The 22,242-nt window shown below is 34.6% G+C and overlaps 1 pseudogene; it reads right to left on the bottom strand.

Annotated features, from left to right (window-relative positions):
• Positions 1-18,589: 18,589 nt before the first annotated feature.
• On the bottom strand, positions 18,590-20,436 carry LOC149235687 (endoglucanase 19 pseudogene; annotated as a pseudogene).
• Between the last annotated feature and the right edge of the window lie 1,806 nt (positions 20,437-22,242).

Here is a 22,242-nt window from a genome sequence, read left to right as displayed (position 1 = left end):
GAGGAATGTGTCCTTGATCAGAGGTAAGTGTTCTCCTAATTTGATGGTTTTTCTAGGTGGTTTAGTGTCATAGTTAAGGACAAATTATATTGTAGGAAAGTCTTATGATTTTTCTATAGCATGATTAGATCCTTGGATCAAATTCCATGTTGATGTAGAACTTTTGTGGTGGTCATAAAAATGTCTTGAAGTCAAAACTTAAAAAGTGTATTGAGCTTCGTTAACCCAATATGGGAGTTCAATAATTTTGTTAATGTTCACGATTATAACAAATAAAAGGCAACATGAGTATCCAAGATGAATGTTGAATCCATAATTTGAAGATGTATATGAAGACACCAAGTATGTTCATGACCCTAGAAAAATATGTAGGGAAAATTCTTTAGTCACGTACGATTATCTTTTGTTGATTATTGTTGCCTTGCAATGATTTTTTTTTTGATGTAAAGGGAATTCTTCAGTTTTCTTGATATGGCACGTTGTAGCTAAAAGGAAAACATAACAAGAGGTTGTATATCCTCTAGTTGTTCATTGATGAAAGGTTGTTCAATGAATGTGTGTCATAAGTCCTTAGATTAGTAGGTATAGAGTGAAAGGCCAATTTTCATACATTCTATATCTATAACATTTTCCTAGAGAATTAGTGGGAACATTATTTTGGTACATAAGTGTCTTGATAGATGGAAGTATGATCATAAAATTCCCTATTATTCAATGTTTTTAGTTAGGTTGATGTTAGGCCCTAGAGTAAAATAAGTTCTTGATTATTTTGTGTAGTCCCAATGTGTGGAAAAAATGTATGATTGGTCTCCAATTCGTATGTTGTTTGAGATGAAAATCCTATAAGAAAATCATAGTGGAGGATAAAATATGAAGAATTTGTTGTAGAGATGCTAGAAATTTTCTACAATGAATAACTAGTAGATGGTTTTTATAGTGGTGAAAAATGAATTGAAACAATATTGTTTGATGCCTAGTGTTAATGGGAGACATTTCTTAGTTGGAATTATAATTTTGTCGTAGGGAGGACATAATGATGCTCTAGACATAATAGAGAGTTTTTGGAATTTAATCCAAAATCATGGCAATGATATTCCAGTTGGTAGCAATGGAGGTTGGTTGGAGATGGACAAACAAGGTACGCCTTCTATTATATTGAATCAAATTTAGGACCATATGGAAAGATGAATCACATATTTTATTTGGAGGAAGTCTAACATGGTGTGTTTAGATTATATATATTGTTCATTGATGTTAATGAGCTATATCTTAGTTAGAGTTGGTACTTGGGAGGATTACTTCAATAGCACATGATATTATAAAAGCTTGTACTTATTTCCTCCATGACATAGAGCATGTAAATAATGTGTAACGATATCTATCTATGTATTATCTAAAGGGAATATCATTATATGAATCTTCTAAGAAGGCATACCCATTATTGATGCATCCTTGATGATCTAGATAACTTGTTTAATATAATGCACAACCTCTGATAGAATATGGGCCATGTGTTAGTTAAATTCTCTATGAGTGGATTGTGTTGGTTGTAAACTCTAGGGGGCGTGATAGGCCTAAAAACCTGAAGTTTCCTATACATTTAGGTGGATTTCATTGAAAATATGAATGAACCATGTACTCGAAGGAGATCTTAATGGGTCTGTAGTTGCAATAGTTAGGTACCCATGTATTTGGGTGGATTTCCACTCCATTATGTGGATGCTAACAATTTGGTAATGTTTACATGATTGAGGAATGAGACACAAATGCCAAGTTAGATCATATATATACTTTATTGATTAAGAGTGTCTTTGATGTATTGAACCAATAGAATATGACGATGAAGACTTACCTAACAAAGATAAAGACATGTCCAACTCACTAAGGGTGAAAGTTGGGATTATTAACTCCTACCTATCATATAAAATATTATGTGATGCTTATGATCATATATGAAAAGTTTTTGGTTTGTTAATGTATTGATCATTTTTATGTAGATTTGGTCTCAACATGTGTATTATTTTTATGTGTTTTAAGGAGGTTGTTGGATCATGGCTTGATGAAAGATTTTGGTTAACAAGATTTTTTAAGTTAGTGCATAATTGAAATTTCTTCAACAAATTTTTAATGTGCCAAGATAACACGTCTATCTCAAAAAAAAATCTTATTTATTTATATATGTACTATTACATTGTTGAATAAATTGAACACACACACAATTTTGATTTATAAAATATGTTCACTCTCTTATTATTTAGATTAAAATTTCAAAGATGAATTTTAAAATATATATCAAGTAAAAAAAGATAAATTAATCTTACATGAATTGCATTATATCACATGCATCCATAGGTTATTCATCCATCGGTACCTATGCGAACCCATGAAAAGGGAACTCTATGGTTAGGTATATCACGATCTAGACAATTTTCCTCGTTACTGCTCAAATAGGCCATGTTGGGAGAAATAAATGGGAAACAACTGGGGTAGGCCCACAATCCACATGGATCCATATGTTTATCGATCAAATTCACTTTAACATATTAATGTCTATTTTAGAGATGGTGTACCAATTACCCTCTATGGAATAAAGATTAAAAATTTAATCACCCATAGGTTTTTTATTGTTTTGTCTGGATGGGAAAAGAAGAAAATGTCATGCATGAAAAATAGTATGTAGGTCTCTCTGTCGTGAAGGAGACTTGTGCATATGAAAAATAGTTGAAGAAAACTCAAATGAAAGTGATATATGGTTTGCTTTAATGGTGCAAAGACCAAAAATAGAGTGAGATATGAATTGTTTTCAACTACAACATCTCCTCCATCGACTCTTATCGGCTTTCCTTTGCACATTTTGATGAAATTTATAGTTTTAATAACTTTAAAGATTAGAAAAGTGAGTACTGTAACAACAATTTTGACATTAAATCACAATGGAGGAAAAATATATATATCCATTAAGAGGGAAAAGCATCCCTTATCTTTCCTTTTTAATGAACTATCTTATTTTTTGAAATCTTCACATCTTTGGTTGGATATTTGTTTCCCACGTCTACCTACTTTCAAATCTGCATTTACAACTTTTCTCTATCCGAACTTTTAGGGAAACTCCAAGTCATTGAAACCCCATTTATGCAATTATAGTTTTTCTTAGCGCGCATTGTTACTCAATACCTTGGTAGAATTCCTGGTTTGGCCTCTGGAGTTTTTTATTGTTGCTTTCCTAAAATGTTTTCCTCAATTAATATCAAATTCATCGATGGTTTTGTCGAATGCCATTTCAAAATGAAATGTTTATTTAATTGACTGAAAATCATTGTAAATATTTTGGGCTAGTGTTTGTACTGCAGATGCTCTATGAACAAGAAAGAGGGAGATGTAAGTTGCAACAGGAGGTATTTTATGAGAAACAACATCTCATTTCTGATTTTTATCTCCATATTTTATTGGGAAATTTTGATAAATGCATTGTGATAAAATTTATCTGTAAATGTGTGTGGGGTATTTGTTTATTCAAATAGATTTCGACATATAGCTCAAAAAGAAATGATTAAAATAGAGAATGCATTTATTGGTCACCTGCATCGATCGAGGGTTATTTCCACGTTAAATTTCACTCATGGCTAATTAACTAAGATAAGATACTAATTTTTGTCTCTACCATGTCTCATGGTAAGGTTTATGTTAAGCCTTGGACATTGTTTATTGAAATATGTCTCAAAATATTCTTTCCATCTAGGATGCCATCAAAATTTTAATGGTAATCACTGTATCCAATTGGAGGAGGGTTGTAGAGCTTAGTCACCACATTTAGCAATTTGAAAGAAATTCGTTTAATCTAACATAGTGGTGAAATTTTCTATTTATTTTTATTTGGATATTTCAAACATTGGAGAAAAGTTTTCCCTCTATATATTTAAATATACATACAACTTTCCTTCGTAGATTTTTTGGTTTCACAGGTTGGTCCTTTTCTAACATGACTCTAGTCATAGACAGACATGATGTTTTTTCTATCCAAGCTTGTGTTGATTCTGTGTTTGAACATGCTATTGGATATCTATGGAATTTAAACATTTTATTAAATGGAGTTTGACATTAAGTTTGCTACTTTTTTATTCAAGTGGTCAGTTGTTGAGCTTCTAGGTTCCCCTAACTACCCAATATTAGTGACATTAATTTAGATTTATCTATTTGAATCCTGATATTATAATGGGAGTGTTAAACTCCAGATCATTGTAGAGGAGGAAATAGTTGGATTGTTACCTAGGGAAGTAGGAGTATCATGGAAGATTGTATTGCATAAAAGCTTGATAAAAATGGGAGGATATCAATATTTCAAATGTGTTCCTGAAGCATATTAGCAAGATTGTATACTTATGTCCACTAAATAATAAATTATCTGCAGGGGCTAAAGGTGTTTTATTTTTTGGCTGGGGCTTTTAGATCTAGTAAAGGCTTTTCTTGCTTTCTTCCATTTGATATCCTCAGTAAAAGTTTTCATGTTTTAACTACTAATTAAACGACATTATGTTGTGGTTTTACTTCTCTACATTTATATTTATGCATATTTCCTTATTTGTTCGCTTTCATTATTCAATTTATCAATTTCTCTCTGTTACAAAATTCATTCCATGAAAAACTAGTGAGTTGGTTTGTGTTGGTTGATTTAAGCACATTAATTTCTACCTACCTAGGGATTGTAATGTTGTATGGCCATTTCGAGAGTTTACTCTATGATGTTTTCACTGGGGCTTCACTTTGGTTTCTATGAAGGAGATTCGTGAAGTGATGTCTAATGTTTCATATTTCAATAGGAGTATGAGGCTTAATGGGTGGAAATTGTTATATCTATTTCGAAATATTGTTGATCTTATAGCATTGTTCCTCCTGGGTTATCAAGTTCAGTTTGCTAACAATTCTAAAATGCATTTGCCCAGTCGATACCTACTACAAAGGGATTTTAGTAATTTTCCAATATAACAAAATTACAAACTAGCTCCAGTCATCGGATATCAAGAGTGTATTGATTTTTAAGTGGGATTCCCTGGCTTACTGTTGAAGTATATGATATTTTGTGTTGGAATGTTTCGAAATTTCATACAACTATTATGAATAATCAATAAAAATTTGGCATGGATTTATCCATATTATAGTGCTCTGCTTTCATAGGTCCATTGTGTCAGATGCACACCATTGATTTTTTTGTTGTTTTAATATTCTTGTTGAGAAAAACTATGTATTATGTTACAAACTTATAAAAGATACATCAAGTGCAATCAAAAGCTTTGCTCTAGGTCATAAATATCCTTTTGGTATTCAACATCTTATGTTGGATACCTATGCTGCTAATAGCTACTCAGCTCACCATTAATGCAACTTTCTTGTTGGAGAAAAAGGGCACTCTTGGGGGTTATGCCAATGGTGATAACAATGTTTCTTTCATGGAAGACACTTTAGTCCCACTCTGTCAATAGAGTGGAATCCAATGGATAAAGGTAGATGACACACATCTCAATTGTGACACTTCACTGGTAAGCATAAATCTCAGACTATACACAGATTGATCAATTTTTTCTTACACTATTGAACTTCCTACAACTGGGCTTGTACGAAAAATACCCAACACACTAGCAAGGATATCTAGATTGTAAAGTCTTTAACTGAATATTAACATGCTCACAGGTCATATACCCTTAGAGCTCTTCAATATCTTACCCTTAGAGCTTTTCAATATCTTAAGCCTTGCATTCCTTCCATCGAGCTACGAAAAACTCAATAGCAACATACCACCTTCATGATGGAATTTTTGTGGTCACCTAGTCGAGCTTGATCTTGATCAGAATGAAGTTGTTGGTGCCATAATAGACCTTTCCCTACCAAATGTAACATGCCCAAGTCTGCAAAAACTAGATTTTAGTGATAACACTGAAAAATAGTTTCTTGCTTGGGTCCATTTTGCTAATTTGGCTAAATAATGACTATTAAACACCTGTAATTGGAAATGATCATTTTTGGAATATTTTAGCTAGCTAAGGCCATTTGACATAGTTTGAATTTTAAATATAATTCAGTTTCATTAACACTTATGGGTAAATGATATTGTGACCTTATTTTTTGTGTTGAATTTGCATCATTCCTCTTTAGGCAAGCTGAGAAATCTAAGCTTGTTAAAATTGGAAACTAGGGCCAAATTCCACGTTGGACAACTCATTTCATGAAGATAATTATCACATTAAATTCATTGCTTCGAGAGGATCAAAATTGACCTAAATATTATCAAATTCGTTCAAGGAGAAATGTGTTCTTGAATTAAATTCCTCACATGCACAAATTGATAAGGACGCCTTAGGGTAAAATAATCAATTGGAACCCCTCCCCATCTCCTATAAAAGGATGATTCCTCCTACCTTATTTCACACATACAAAATCTCTTGTGTGATACTTCTAAGGGATCCGCAACATTGAGATGCTAGGCAGACAAGTTTTTTTGTTTTTATCTCTGGCTAATTTATCTCCCACAGGTTCAAGTTAGTGGAAGGAAGTTAGCGCAAGATTTCAGGAAATTCTGGATGATGTTTTGGCATGACTTTTGGGTGTGAATTCTCCATCACCAAGCCACTTTCTTTGTGTGATGTCACAGGTAGGCCGCAAGCCTGTATGACTTGGAACTAGAGGGCTGAGAGGTAATTCAGGCTACAAGATCGGTTGTAGGCCTATGTCCCATTGCTCAGGTGGGTGGATGACTAGAGGAAGGGATAATTACTAGCCTATGTTGAAAACCAAGAGGAGTTGTGATGATTGGAGGCATAACCATAGTGATTGAGGAGGGGAAAAAGAAGGTTTTGTAGGTTAACGACAAACCATAACAAGTGATCAATATTGCAGAGAAGAAGGCACCATCTCTTGAAGCATGTTTTTCCAGAATTGTAGATTGATTGAGGCATCTTCTTATCTAAGGACAATGTTATTAGATCTTCAAATGGAAATTCATTTTATTTTACTCTCTCTCCATTGAACATTTGACATTAATAATAAGAAGAATTGATAAAGGGTTTTCGCCATCTTTGGGTTTTTTCCCTGGATTGAGCCAATTCTCGCATTCTCTTGTCTTGGCTTGTCTTCTGCACTTATGTTTAATGTTCTTTCATCAGTTATTGTCCTATGGTTAATGTGATTGCTAATGGAATAATGGAATCAATAATGGGATTATAATCTAATGAAGTAACTCACCTTAGCAAAGAACATGTTAACTCTAACTTTTAACATGTTATCAGAGCTCAGGTGAAGACAAGCCCAACTTGGAGTAAAGAGAGAGAAATCACTAAAGGAAGTTCGTTGACAAGTTTGCATGATTCCTGCATAGTCTTGAGCAATTGCATATGGAGAATTTCTGAAGTATGATTCCAATCCTGGTTAGGACACAAGAACAATCGAGTCCATTTCATACCTTGAACAGAATCACTTGAACAAATTATCTTTTTATATTATCTTCTGCAAATCTATTCGGTCCTATGAAAGAATTGATCTAACATGAGAGGTCTTGGTGGTTTGATGCATGAGTTTTATTATCTTATCTTGTAGAGGGGTATCAGATCCATTCACAATTCAAATTCTGAACATAAAGGGCACATATGTGGTGAAAATTGCAGGGATTTAAAACAATAACTCTCCCTCCTATTTACGGATTATCCCTGCAACCTTGGTCTAATCATTAAGAGTAATTTTTATGGTGATAAACATTTGAAACATGTGCAGTTCCTTGATTTAGTTATCCTACGGCCTAGGTCTTGTTTTGAAATTCACCTGTGGTCTTGTTTTATTAAACTTGGGCATGATTTATGAGTCACATTAAGGATGTCTATACCAATGTTTTAAAACTAGGTCGATTTGAACCAGATTCAGCCTGGTAGACCGAGCTAGAACCTTTCCCAGGTCGTCTAGGTAGAAAATACAGTCTGATAGATGGTCCGTTACCGAATTGGCCAAGATGGACACCGATTCGCCTGGGTTGGACGAGCCCGTCTTAAACTGGCTTGGGTAGTTTGCGGGGAAAAAAAGGCGAAAAATCAAACTTCAAACTCAACTTTTTATTTTTATTTTTCTTAATGCCTCTACCCCTCTCACAAGCCTATAAAACTGACGCAAACCCGTAAAAGTGACCCAACCCCTTCACATTTACTCAGAACTATCTCATTGCATTTGTGTGAGCATTTGTGAGGAGTTTGAGAAGAGCTGGAGTTGGTTTTTGGAGCAACAGTGAGGAGGAGTTATGGGTTCCTCTTCTGACTTTGTTTCAGAGTCTAAGCCAGATGATCTTGCCTTGTTTAGCAATAATGACTAGTCCTGTTTTGTTGTAGAGGCCATTTAGGGCCTCCTTGGTTATGTGTTTCTGTTATGATCTCTATATATTACATGTATTGAATAGTGCACTGGATGCCATTTTGATATAATAGATATATTCATGAGCATACTTTGATCATATGTTGTCTTCTTTCTATATTCTAATGCTTTGAGTTTGGAAACATGAATGAAATTATTTAAAAATAGGTTTTTTCATAATAAAAAAATATTTATTGTATTTTTTACAACGACTGAGTCATTTAAATCAACTAGGTCGAGTCGATACCGAATCAGAGTTAGATTCAACCCTCAATCGATTCTGAATCCAAGTTAGAGTCAACCCTTGGCTGGTTCTGAATCCAAGTCAGAGTTTTAAAACTATGTTCTATACTTGAATGACCTTGATCTACTCCTGAGGCATCCTTATATGTGTGACCTCCTATTTGAACGATTTAGATGTTACAATGGCTTGACGGTTGCATCGTTTGGGTATTTTTTTCAGTGCCTCATAGGCCAACGAAGAAGGTGAAGACCGTGCATGATCCATAACATAACTGTGATCTATTTGAACTCCATAAAATGGTAGAGATATAACTTGCACTCCTGGACAAATTTTGTGGACAACCTCTGTAATTGAAGTATTGTTTGAGGCTCGGTTTAAGTATAGCTTCTGTTATATAATTTGAGCCTTGTGATCTTGACTGGTTGGCATTGGTCACTCATAAATCACTCGTTGGTTGGACCTTGTGTGACAATTCTTTTACATCAAATTGATTCATGACCTATTATGAAGTAGTCATGATTTGGATCCTTGATCAGCAAAAAGGTCTCACTCCTACAACAATCTGTTTTCTCTAATACAAACAATCAACGGTGAAAGGTTGTACCTTATCTACAGTGATGTGGGTCTGAAGTGTCTTATAGATATTTATATTCTTGTTTTGTGCCTGCCAAAAGGAGTTGACCTGTGCAAGTTCTATGCTTCAGTCTCATTCCTCACATTGGCTTATCCTAATTTTGTTGAAATATGGAGAAGGAAGTTTTCACATTTACCTATGGTCTAATTACATTAAAATAATTTCAAGCTAGATTTGATCCTTATGGAATGATCTAAATTTTAATGTAACATATTCTTGTGACCATAGTACAATCAATGTTTTTGAATTCCTTCCTAAAAAATGATTCCATCCCAAAGAAATGATATAACACATGTACTCATTACTCGCATGCCTGTAGGCAATGTTGAATGTGTGCATTGCACCAGCTTACAGTCTGATGTAGTTCTTAACAAGTTTGGCATTTCAAGCTAGAAGCATCTATGAATGGGTAAGTATCTAATCATCAACATTAATTTAGTCTCCCAATAGATTGGAGGGTGTCACTTGCAAGACCGAGTCTCATCATTATCTTGAAACAATAGTAGGGTTATATGTATACCTGAAAGGCAACAATTTTGAGTGAAAAGACAAAATACAAAACAATAATAAGGATGTCAGCAGTGGGGCCTTCATCATTTCACTATATCATTGTTATAGGCTATTTTCGTCAAAGAATAGGTAGAGAAGGTGTGGTTGAATTTTTCTTGTTGAGTACAAAGGATAGTTTGTGATTTATGCATAGACCTGAAGTTAACCTTGTCACGATAAAGGGAGCGAAAGATTCATAAATAGTAGGTGTGGTTGAATGTTGCTTGTTGAGTACAAAGGACAGTTTGTGATTTATGCATAGACCTGAAGTTAACCTTGTCATGATAAAGGGAGCGAAACATTCATAAATAGTAGTGACATATCTCTTTGAAGAAACGAGTATAAAACCTATTCTCTTGATTCAAGTATGAGAAGGAATCCAAGACGTCTACTTAAGACAATAACAACTACTAAGACATATTACCTTGCTATCACAATTAAACTCATCCCTAAAACAATAGACTGATACATTAAGGAGCAGTGACGTTACCTTTTTTTCATTCACATAGAAGGAGGACTTACTTCATCAATAAATCTAACCTGAAAGGAATGATTTACAGGATTAAAATACAAGCAACAAAATTTGAGTCACTTTGTTGTGGTATATATATCGAAGAAGGGACCAAACTATGAAGGTCGAGATCTTGATGAACACTATGGCTACATCAATCAACGACAAGTATCAAATACTTGAGGCAGAAGTCATTTTGTCCTATTTTAGAAATATGGTACATCAACTATTATATATGTCCCAATCATAATGATAACACATTCTAGAATTTAAAATTGCAGTTGAGAAATATCTTGGATCATCTTGACTTAATGATATACATTGCTTGGTCTCTCTCTGGTCCATCTAGAGTGTGACAAAAGATATTCAGAGAAATACCAATAAGGACTATGAATCAAAGTCATCCTGGATCTACTAGGGTTTTATCATAAACCCTATAAATCATCACCAAACCCTAAATAGTTAAGGTTTTATCAAAGTGAACAAATAGAAAAAGATAATACTTACAAAGGTTGATTTAATATAGAAATCAATACACCCTAATAGTATATGAATCTTCATGATTCTCTAGTAAAACCCTAGACATAGTGAATTATTAACATAAGGAAATTTCAAATACAAATGATTGTACCTTCTATGATGAAGAATTTCTATAAGTCTTATGATCTTAAACATACCTTGAGTTTCTTCTTTCTACAAACCTTGAAAAGTTGCTTTTGCAACAAGGCTTCTAGTCAAGTCTTTCTTTAGAGGCTCCCTCTCAATCTAGAATTGATCCTTTCTTTAGAATATTCCTGCAAACCTTCCTTTCAAGGAAAAAACACAAAGTAAAGGATTATAATCAAGTGAGAAGAATAGAGCTAGATACATAGAGGACATCATTAACAATGTAATCAAAGGAACAAAGAACAAAAAACTTATCTTTTGTAAAAGTAGAGGTTCCCTCTTAACATTTTCATGGTCCATCTCCATATTAATATAGTATTATTATATTTCCCAAGGATCCAAACTAATTACCAAGTCACCATTCCCTTTATCCAACATTCTCTGTCTCTCATGCTCATAAAAGCTTTTACAAGGCCTTCTTCTAGATGCCATGATCTTCTTAGGTGACCAATTGTAGCTTCTCCTTGAGACAAATATTTTATTTTTTCTTGCACAAAGGTTTACACAAAATTTTGTCAATAGGTTTGTCACTTATGCTTAGATTCCTGAATTTAGACACACTTGTAATTTTTAATTTGATTCCTTGACTTTTTCTTTAGTTGACATGTGTCATATTCCTCTAATAGAGATACTTCAGATCTTGCAGAATTCAATGAATTAGATAGGTCGGCCTTGTTGATGCAACTTGTCTTTCTTTTCTGTATAAGAAGGAAATCTTGGTAGTATTTCTACTTCATATTTTTTTTCCACAGAGATGAACTTCAAGCACCTTCATATTTCTTATCACAATCCTTACTACAACTAGATCTTTGGGCTTGACATTGGTAATACGATTCCTTTTTTAGAGGGTACGATCCTCGTGATGAAAGATAGACTTTAATAGTTCGGTTTCTTTCCACGGGTTTACAAAATTTCAGTCCCTTCCACTAGATACCCCAGACATTTGGTGATTTTCAAAACAAAATGTTATATGTTTGACATTAATTTTAACATGGTCAACTTCAGGGGTCAACAAACTTATGTCTATAGCATATATTATGGTATAATGTCCCATAGGTCTACTCATATATTTCCACTAAACTTAGATTTTTTTTTTACATAGACATTCATTATAAGTATTTTTAAACTTGAATACTCAGAAATTTTCGTATGCCATGAATAATTCAGATCTTGGACAGGTGTTTTGTAGCTAGGTGTCATTAAATATGTCTTGAATCTATCATAGATATACCTTCCATGCTCTGTCATAGTCCTTATAATAGGGAGATAGAACATTGTTTCGATGTTTCACACTTATTGTGATGTATTTTAAATGAACTTGTTACATACCTCAGGAATTCCATAGGAGTATAGTTCCAGATTTCGCCTTTAGTACCTTTATATTTCAGACCTTTACTTCTGATTTTTTAAATTTCCTATAGCGAGTAACTTCAGATGTATTTGTTTTGATGAGTTTCAAATATGTATTCTTCTCACAAGCGAATAGATGTTACTCCTCATGGTTCCAATGTGATAGAAATTTTCTCATACAGTAGTTTGGATTGTCAAGGAGTTCGAAGGCTTGTCTCAAACCAGATTCACAAAGTGTTCAAACTTCAAGTCAAGCTCTGATATGATTTGTCCACAAGATGATCACCCAATCTAATTATATATGTACGTCTCTGTACTTCTAAACTTTTCATCAATATAGGAGAGTGGCCCTTATAAACTTTCATCATCATATAGTTAAAACTAGCTTCCATTCTATAGAAAGTGTAGTTTCTCATTAGCTCACATAGGTGCCATATTATTACAGGAAATATTCCATAGCCACTTGCATCTTTTGCTGCAAAATTTCGCATTATTTTCTACAGGAACTCGTATATACATGGAGATGTACGAAATTACAAACATGATATTAATATATGGTCCTTCTTATGTATCTCATAATTCTTTGTCACAACGTTTTCTTGAGATTGGACTCCAAACAAAGAATAATCTTAGACTAATAGAAATTTGGATCACAAACAAATATAAGTCTCAGAATTCTTGGATCAGATGTTGTAGACTTCATATCAATAGACTTTAGAACAAAATCACAGGTTTAGAACCATGCTGTAGACTTGATCAAGTGAATGCCACAAAATTTGTACAAGATGAATTAAACCTAAGAGAGAGAAGAGAAGACTCCTTGCTTGGATAAAATTTTTGTTGCTCCTTGGATATGCTTTCTTCCATAATTTTGGTACTTACCATATTGTTAATAGTAGATATCCTTGTGTGTCTTGAGAGGGAGATAATTGTTTTCATGATGTCTTTAAATATGCCAACAATATGTGATCTTCAAACTTCCTTCCTTTAACCTTAGCTCTGATTCCATGTTAAGAAACCAAGTATAGAATAAATTAGGTTTGATTTCTCTTCCTGATAATTACTTGTGAATGTTTTTTGGCTTCTTATTAACCTTTATGTTCTCTTCATCAAGAAATTACCAAAACATAAAGATCACAAGGAGACAAAGAACACCATACATTCTTGAATGGACAAAATACCAAGTAAGAAACATTTCTTGAATGGACATTTATTACATAAAAGGGCTCAAAGAGACTTTTGAGCTTCCTATCAATTCAATATTTCTATTGGAAAATTTACAATCTAGCTGGAGAAGTAGAAATTATACAAAAATAAATTAGATGAAGAAACAATAAACCAACCGAAAATTGAAATATTTCCATATCACTTGGCTTGGATCTGTATCCAGCTTAGGGTGCATATTTACCAAAGTCCTATCTATCCATATTAAACTACTGTAAAATACAAAGAATGATAGAAATACAAGAATTTCATTACTGCAAGGAAATCTTGGGAAGTCTATAGCATAACTGATAACTGGCACATTAACAATATTAAGCTCCTAAAAATATATTCAGGGATCAAGTTCATCATAAAGAGAGAAATAGTTACCTGGGAGCGAGAACACTTTCCCAAGGAAATGTCCAGCATGTCCTAGCCTCAGCTGTATTAACAAGACATGCATTGAACCATTATAAAATACCTTTTGTGATTTGATAATTTTCCATTGTGAAGGCACCCACAAGAAGTATATAGTGATTTAAATTTACCTTATGAAAAAACATATGGAACTTAATAACAAAAAACATTTATAAATTAGCTTCATGAAAAGATAATGTATCAAATATTCACAAATCAATTGCCTTGGAGCTTGAACAGGTATACTTGTACAATATGGTACACATGCATGGGCCAGAGCCTTCTTCACCTGACATAGATAAGAGCCTCTTTGATAGTGAAAGTTGGCACTTATGCCACCTCCCAATATCATTACATTAGTTCAGAAGTTGGAGATTCTATATATGGACTTTCTAAACTACTAGACATGGAACTTTTCTTTCCATTGTGTCCTTATCATTGTTGTTGTTTTTGTTTTGACTATGCCTATTGATTTTTACATTGAGAACCCATTTGTGGTGACTTCCTTGCCCTTATTTCTGGATGGGATCCCACATTTTGACTATGGAATAGACCAAGTAGACTTACATACTATCAGTGAGGTAGTCTTGTGATATTTGTCTCTAGAGACAATATTCCAGAAGTAGTTTGTGTTGGCACTACAACATTTCCATTTAATGGAGTGATCAATGTCCCTTCTGAATTGGATGGAGATATATGCATGCCTGAAGCAATACTATGATTATATAATTTATATGGCACACTTGTTTGTGATATGCTATTGCCTACTTTCCATTGCGTTGTATTTACAATAGTGGCATTTGAATTCATAGTAGAAGCAAGGGGTACATTAGGACTGGGTGATATTGTACTTAATAGGCTACCCACATTGAACCCAACTTGAAATGCTACATGTCCTGTTGAGATGTAAGTTGAGAAGTAGTTGATCCTATTGTTGCACAGAGCCTTTTCTCAGTTGAAGGGATGGTTGTATTCCAACATCAGATCCCATTTGACGAGGCAGAAGCTTTTGTTGAACAACCTATTCGGATTGCATTGATTTCCTTTGTTTTTGTGATGATGAAAGTAATGGAGGGATGGAAGAAGATGCTTATTATTATGAGATAAGAACCTATTGTTGTGGCTATACAGTAGGTGGAAATGACACTGATGATTGGTGGTCTTCCGTGGATAAAGAAACCTGAGACTATTGCTTTACTAACGATTATTGAAAAAATCCCTTTTGATGCTGAAAAAATGTTGAAGTATGAGACAGGATACCTGCTGCCTGCACAAGACCTTTTCCTTGTTGTCCTATCATCCCTTGACTGTATCACTTCTTTCCCTAACTGCAAAGAACTTAGACTAGTAAATATTCTTTATCCAAGTGTTATTTGCACCATTTTATCCCCTTTTTCAGCATGTTAACTTCTAGGTACGGCCTTTTGAGGCCCATTTCCTTGACCAATCTCTACAGACTAGTTTTGCATTATCATGCTCCCCCTTTCCAAACATTTTGATACTTGACTCTGTTTTGTTGCTACTGACATTATGGTTTTACTTGTATCGTTGTGGTTGTTCTTGATGTGTTGGTTATTGTTGTTGTCATTTTCAATGCATCTTCTACACTTGGTTTGGTTGCAAGCTCAATTAGTCATCACCTTGAGAACATTGTTAGGGTGTTTAAGGGAGACTTAGATGTCTCTTTTTTGCATTTTTTGACATAGATGGAGTAAGGGATGAAATATAAGATTGTTGGGGTGGTTGATTCTGCAAAGTTGGGGATGACTGGGATGTGGGCTTCTAGGGACCACTAGTATGTTGGTGCTAAAACACATGTGGAATTGAATGTTGTTGTGGATGAGAGTTATTAGGGAGAGGTGGAATTGTATGCAGTGTTTGCGAAAGTGGGTGTGGTTGGGACTGTGGCAGTGGGTATCCATTTGGAGGAGATTGTTGTCGCTGGAGATACCGCTAACCCTACTGCTACTGTAACTATTGGTGAAGCATATAGGATTATGGATTATGATTGGGATTTTACAATTGAGAATGATGCAGATTACTATGTAGCTATGGCATATGGTGTTGTTGGTGTTCACTAGAAAAATTATGAGATGGAGAAGAGACCATCTGATTAGAAAAATAAGTATTCAGATTACTGAAAGAAGGTGCAACTTGACCATTTCCCTGTGTAGCCTGGAGCTAAAATTCTTGCATTAGCATCCACTGATCGTTAGTAGATTGGCTAGGTTGTAAATTGGAATGAAAATAAAAAAGGTTGTAAATAAGATAGGTAATAAATAAAAAAAGGGAAAACTTTGATGTTGAAAACCTAGATGGTGCACTCTCTAAATATTACAAGGTTTGTAGTTTTTTCTTAGAAAAATAGTGTAGCACTTACGAAAGATATTGTCTGATGCCACTGAATCAAGCGTTCCAAACAAAGGTAATACAATATATGATTAGTGAACAACTTCCCATTCTCTAGTACCAATGTAAGCCAACAACAACAATATTGAGCTCCTCTAAAATGTTTTCCAAAGCATATAAATTCCTTCGATGATGGAATATTAAAGAAGATCATTTGGATTTCAATGCACTGGCATAAGGGAGAGTTTACTAAACTAAAATATACATTTCTAAAATTAAATAATAGTATTATTTACGTTCTGTAATTCTATTTACCATAAAAGGAAGTCTAGAATGTGTGGACAAGAAGGAAGAAACAATGGTGTTTCTTTTCTACCCCAGGCTTAGTCACTGACAACACAAAAGTTTTTTCTTTTTTAAATGTTGCTTATATCAACATAAACTATGATATACAGATAATATGAAAATGGGCATGAGACTACCTAAAGGCCAAGAAAAGAGTCTTTAGATCAACCTCTGACTCAACTAAACAATCTGACATTTCATTGTAGAAGAATGCTTGGAAAAATTCAGAATGTGGAAAGCATCATGACCCAACAAATAAATTTGATTGCATTTGGTAAATTTATTTGATTCAATTCGGTGGATCAAGTTCAAATTTATCATTTATGAAATTAAATTAAATTTAAATTTGTTCATAAAATTTAAATAAAAATCACTAGTGCATAGAATATTATCATGTATGTCAATTGGGGTTCTCTTGGGTGGTTAGATAGAACAATTATTATTCTTTCCACCCAGTTCAAATCCTTGGTAGTGACATGATGATCTTTGATGATGTTGTTGTAATGGCTTCAAGCATAAGGAAAGCACTCTTAAGTGAGTATAATTGTGGGTTGGGCTGGTACCAACAACCTCACTCTTGCCTTCAGGCTGAGAGAGAGCCCGATTTGTTTCCTTGGAAAAAAAATATTATCATGTATGTTTTTAAATTTTGAATAATAACTCTCTCTAACTTCATTACCAATTTTATCCAGTTTCTTAGATGGGAAGATTTTTTCCAAATTCCTTATTACCAAATTTGAATGCAAACCTGAGCCAGATGACTAGGCTCCAGGATATACTCTATGCTTCAACACCTAGTATTTCTAATTTTCTTATGGTGATTTCTAACAGCTAACAAAGCCAACCAATAAATATGGAAATGGCACTAAATTATTCTAGAATTGAAATCATACGACTGACACACAACATCCACATAGAATTTATGGATCTAGGGATCAAGTTCCCTTGGCTAGTTATAGCTCTAGAAGTTATTGTGCTAGCAACAAGAAATCCAACACCACTACAAGGAAGTGTGTTGTTCTCTAAGTTTCTTAATTTGATCTTCCTTTATCCTGCAAGCTTGTAATAATGTTTTAAATAGGTCATTATACGCAAATCCATGGATTCCTCTTTCTTGTTTTAGGTAGATCAACCAATATGTGTCACAGGTGTGCTATTCAACATATTCCATTCTTGGTAGCTGCAAATGCATAATAAGGAACTGAATATAAAATCCATTTAAAATTTGGATTTGCATTTCTGTGTGATATAACATATTTTTCTTAGGTATGAAAATTTGGATCTTAAAGACAATATTTATTGAGCACATTGTTGAATTCCCTCTATTTAGAGCTAGATAGTTTGTAGGGGTAGAAATGGATGCAAAATTTCACCATATTTTATTATATATTATTATCACAATACCTTCATCGGATTACATATGTTGGCTCAAAACCTTAACCAGAGATACTTGACCTTATGGTAGGACTCCCAAATCTCTTTACCTCTTTAAATATTAAAAATAATACGTTGAGAGACACCAGGGCTTGGGGATTAGAGTACAATATGTTTGTGCAACACACTGTAAAGAAATGGGGGTTATCTCTCTCTCCAAGGTTTGATGGAAAGAAATGCACTGAAAAGGAAAATTAGTTGTCTGGTTTTGGAAGGGGTATGGATGGGTGAATGGAGTACAATATGTTTGTGTATGAAACTGTACAAACCAGGTTTAATAGGGGTTAGTTATCTCTCTCTAAGGTTTGATGGAAAGAAATGCACCTAAAGGAAAATTATCAGGTTGGTGTCATGGTGGTGGAAGGGTGTTGATTTGTGTATGGAATGGAGGGACAAAAAAAAACACATCTTTAACCAGGGCGTTTTTTGCTACAGGTTATTACAACACATCTCTACTAGGAAATATAAATACTGAATATTTTCCTAACAAGGATTATAGATTAGATCAATTCATATCATAGCTTTGAACAGAGATGCTAGCTTGAGGAGCTACATTGAATGTAAACAAAATCAAAGCTTTGACGAGGAACAAGGGATTGCCATAAATTGTAAGAAGATCCCCCTATTAGAGACATACCCCAACTAGGGCCATGAAATCTTTGAACTGAGAGCTTGATGTTCTTCTCTATTTTCTTGGACTTGTTTGTTATCAATGTAGAATATTTGTAGTAAGTTCAACCTTGAGAACTTGAGGATGAGGTCACCGATTCTGGTATAACAATTGGAGAGTAATCTGTAGGTGCCAGTGGGGAGAGGCCTGGACTAGAGCAAGATATGGCTTGGGTTTTCTTACACGTGCAAGAACAACAACTGGAAGAAGTTGGTTTAGGTCACCACCAGCATGAAGCCTTGCCGGGACACCCACAATAGGGCCGTTGTTGTGGGTAGTTAGTTCCATCTATTCATAGTTGTCTCTCTTATCTACAAAATAGTCATTCTGATTAGACCCTCCAACAAGAGCACCATGAAAAACATTGGGATCACTTCCCTTGCTGCTAAACCAAGCGGCATAGCCCCCTTTGTAGGGAAAGAAGGATGGGTTTACTTTGTAAGATATGATAGATGAAGCTTTGTGGTGTACTGGATGAGTTTAGTTTCTACCATAGCCAATTATGTAACTTGTGGCTCTTAGATTGTCTCCCAGGATGTAATCTATATAAGATTGAGAAAACTATAGAATCTTTGAGGGTTGCACAACTTCACCTAAGCATTGAAGATTTTTGCAAGCAACAATGAGGTAATCAAATTAAACTATGAGGAGAGAAACTAGATGTTGTTCCATTTCTTCCAAAATAGGAGGCCACCTAGAGTTTTCTATACAATTCTATTGCCTTTCTACAAGCACGTACACATGAAAATCTTCATTTTTTCCTGATAGTTTTGTAGAAAAACATTACTATGCCCACCTCTTCCTTACATGAGGGACTTTGAGGCCAGGACCTGAACTCCCACATGCTTGACATCCTAACTAAATTCATTCATTTTCCATTCCATTCCACCTAGAGAAGCGACATTGTCAATGACATAGTTCATGTAACACTAAGACAGATCTCCAGTAGCCTCATGAAGCCTTTTTTCTTCCTAAAGAAGCTCATCTGCATATCCATTCTTAGAGGCATAATACTTTTGTGCAACGGTAAGGTTGTCATATTTTCCTTTGTACTTGTCAGCAAATTAATGTGAAAAGTTGCTTGGCATGCTTGAGAAGCTCATTGGAGTAAGCCAGATCAGAGTGCCTGAAAACAATTGAAGAAGAAGCCATTGTAGCTTCTATTTATCCCACGAGATCTGAGCTAGGATTGTTTTCATCAATTCTATATGCCTAGCGAGGTGTGGTCATGTCTTCTAGCCTTTTCCACCAATAATGGTTTGAGTCGCCATCACCCACCTCTCCATATAGTACATCAGGCTCAGTATGTGCCTTGAGAAAATAATCAATCCCCCATCTAATAACCTCCATCAAATGACCCAAATCACCACTGCTGGCCAATTGCATTCCATATTCAATAACACTCCATGAGAGCATGGTGATTATGGATGCCATTGGGAGGCCAAATTTAACATTGTCACAAGCGTCATATTATCCTCTCCTAACTGATCCACCCCATTGGACGATCCATCATGCAGACCAGAATCATCCCTCCAGGTGACTCTTTGATTTCTAGGAAGCTTTCTAGATCTTTGAACCTCATAAAACATGATACTCTTACTCAATCCTACATCATATTCATGACCAACTATTGCAGCTCTAATGTAGAGCGCCAAACTAAAAACATACATATATGAAGTCATGGAGAAGATGGACCCACTTCAGATAAGGACCCTTTGTGAGAACTCTAAATTTAGTTATTTATAATAAGATGGCATGCAATGGACGAGGTGGAGGTAGTCACTGAAAGAATGATGCAGCAAGCTACGTGAAACTTGGGAATCAATCTCATTGTCATTCAAATACAGATATATGAAGCCAAAATGTCTCATCTCAAATCAATCATATGAGAAGGCGTACTCAAAACTAATATATTAGAGGACTAATGCAGCTCACTACAATAAAAGGAAACCCCAAATGAGTAGATATGAATGTGGGAAAGCTGAGAACTATAATCTCCACTGCTATCTATTAGGATTAAGATTAAAATACTTCACCATATATATCTATATGCCCCAACACATAATTGCATTCATAAAAATTCCCCTCAATAAAAATAAATCTCAGAGACTGCCAATAACAAACACACACAACAATGGATAATGTAGCTTCAACAAAAGAGACACAACACCCAAAACCAAGCCTACAACTAGAATAAATCAATACACAACTTATGCATTTTAAAGATGCAGAGCATTCCGCATAACCAAGTGAGAGCATTGCTTAATTCTCCAACAACCTACACCAAAACATACAACATTATCTTCTATCACTACTCAGAGATCAAGGAGCCACAATTCCCATCTGCAGAAGCACTTGGGAAAGGCTGACATACACACAACAACTATGGACTATGGGCTCTTCTTCTTCATAAAATGAAGAAATAGGGAAAGAGGGATAGCGGCAGCTAAGATGAGGAGTGAAGAAAGGCTAGAGAAGTGAAGACAATATATGCACAATTTTGAAGGAAATTTCTCAATATCTGATAATTAACAAAATGTTATATTATTTTATGAAAATATAGTAACTATTTTTCTTTAAGGCCATTAACAAACTAGTTCCAAGTTCCCATTGATCTTCCTTCTAACATCTCTTCACACTCACTATCATACAAGTCGGTGCACATTAAATTCCCAAATTTACTTCAATCCCATTGATCCTTGACCTTAATTCATCTGTACCTAGCTATATAAAACACCCATTTCATTTTCTCTACTAATTTTTCCATTTTTACCGTTAGAAACCTAGATGAAGACAAACAGTGAGATCCTTAATTGTTGGCTTCTAACAAAAAAAGAAAAAAAAATCCCCTACATATATCTCAATCCCCTCAACCCATTTTTTTTATTTGTCAAATTGTCTGTGATCCTCCAGGCTTGACTTGTGGCTTGAGAAGCCATGACCTAGGGGCATCTTAGTCGTCAAAGTCACCCAAGGATCACACCTAGCCTGGGTCACACCAACCCTTAGATGACTGGATTTTTTAGCATGTCTCCTCCCCTATAATGGGACACAACCACCCCCCGTGAGGTTTGATCCTGGGTCACCTTGCTGACGAGGCCCATCCTCAATCGATTGTGCTAGTCGGACTTGACCAATCCCCTCTACCCATTACACATGATCACAAAAACATTAAAAAATGCCCTTTTTTCCAACAACCTTCTACCTTTTTTTCCCTCTTGCAACAATGGAAATTTTTTCTAAGTAGGCTATGTATAAATGGCATATTAAACACTTATTCTTACAATGAATTTGATATTTGTTCTCTCAACCTTCTAATTTTACTTATTGTGTTTTTCAAATTAGATGTCGAATTATACAGATGTGTCTTAGATGGTGGGTGATTTTAAAATAGGCTATTATTTTATGCATTTTTCTTGAGGAAATTCCTTTATAATGGATTGTTGTTACTCTATTACTTATAATTGTGTCTCTCACAGGGAGTTCGG

Source organism: Pinus tabuliformis, chromosome 8 (genome assembly GCF_031772625.1).
Source record: "Pinus tabuliformis cultivar Carrire ecotype Pingquan chromosome 8, CPIR1, whole genome shotgun sequence".
Lineage (NCBI taxonomy): Eukaryota > Viridiplantae > Streptophyta > Pinopsida > Pinales > Pinaceae > Pinus > Pinus tabuliformis.
Note: the sequence above shows the minus strand (reverse complement) of the source record. Positions and strands in the feature narration are given on the sequence as shown.